Source organism: Lissotriton vulgaris, chromosome 11 (assembly GCF_964263255.1).
Source record: "Lissotriton vulgaris chromosome 11, aLisVul1.2, whole genome shotgun sequence".
Taxonomy (NCBI): domain Eukaryota; kingdom Metazoa; phylum Chordata; class Amphibia; order Caudata; family Salamandridae; genus Lissotriton; species Lissotriton vulgaris.
The window spans coordinates 1086827774-1086828969 of record NC_141699.1 but is presented as its reverse complement, the minus strand read 5'-3'; the positions used below and the strand labels follow the sequence as shown (position 1 = coordinate 1086828969).

Sequence of the window (1196 nt, the reverse complement as noted above, 5' to 3'; positions counted from 1 at the left end):
CTGGGAGCCAGAGATCTACCCGGTGAGGGCTTGCCCGGTGTAAGGCTTTTGAGCGGTTGGGAGCGTTCGGTAAATGAGAGGACGTTGGACTGGAAGCTATGCAAATTTGAAGCCTCCAAACTTCCTGCTGCAGTCGGAGGCTCTTTCCATGGACATCTGCCTTTTGGATTCCTCTAAACTTGCCCTCTGATGAAACATTTTGTGAGCTGCAGTTACCTTCAATGGCTACAAGGTGGCGCTACATTCAGGTGAGGGCACAAGTATGCACAAAATGTTGTGGACTTTTGCCAGATTTATCGATGGATCTTGCATACTTTTTTTCAGAGGTTAGATATTGCCTAGGAAATGCTTTTTAACATAGAGATGCTGGAGTTAAAATGTGTGGTCGGGCCTCAGCCCTTCCATTGTTTGCCCACTGTAACATATTTTTTACCAGCACATGTGAGTGGTGACTCTGCTTTATGAAACTTATCATATATTAGGACAATGAATATAGCAGAAGGTGCGATTGAGATGTTTGCCTACATATTTGTTTATTTTTTATATAATGACTGATTAATCTGTTCATTATATTTCCATTATGTGACATGTTGCATTAAACTATATCCTGCTTGCAGAATATATAATTATTTGCACTGCGTTAGCCGGGAATCGAACCCGGGTCAACTGCTTGGAAGGCAGCTATGCTCACCACTATACCACCAACGCCCTCTGATGTGTGTGCTCTCGGTTCTAAACATTAGGACCCTGAGTTCAATGACTATCTTGCACCTGCTTCAATGGTGCCTTTGGTTTAGATACCAACATGAAAAGCAATAGAAAGTTTTTTGCAGAGGGTAAGGAACTGGGATTGAAACCAAGGACAAAGCTGTGCAGAAGAGATGAATGGAAAGCAGCATTGCAAATAATAGATATGAACACATAGAGGCAGCATGGGAAGCAAAGCAGGGAAGAGAAATAGAGAACATTCCATGAAATGCCCAGGAGATAGATAAGAGCAGAACAAAAAGGGAAGAATGAAATTCAAAGCCTGCCCATAAAAGTGTGTGAAGGTCCCACCAGTCATTTATTCTTATTATTGTGTGTCTTTACTTTCAAAGTACAGGGTGGATCCTTTGACGATCCCTCTCATGTATTTCAGCAGACACAGATAGTTGAGAAGTCTTTTCTCAAATAGCTGGCACAAGCTTGCGCTT

General features: G+C 42.3%; 1 non-coding gene across 1 annotated transcript; it reads right to left on the bottom strand.

The window, feature by feature from the left end:
- Window positions 1-636: 636 nt before the first annotated feature.
- TRNAG-UCC (transfer RNA glycine (anticodon UCC)) lies at window positions 637-708 on the bottom strand. Its single transcript has one exon. It is a non-coding gene; the product is annotated as a tRNA-Gly (tRNA).
- Between the last annotated feature and the right edge of the window lie 488 nt (window positions 709-1196).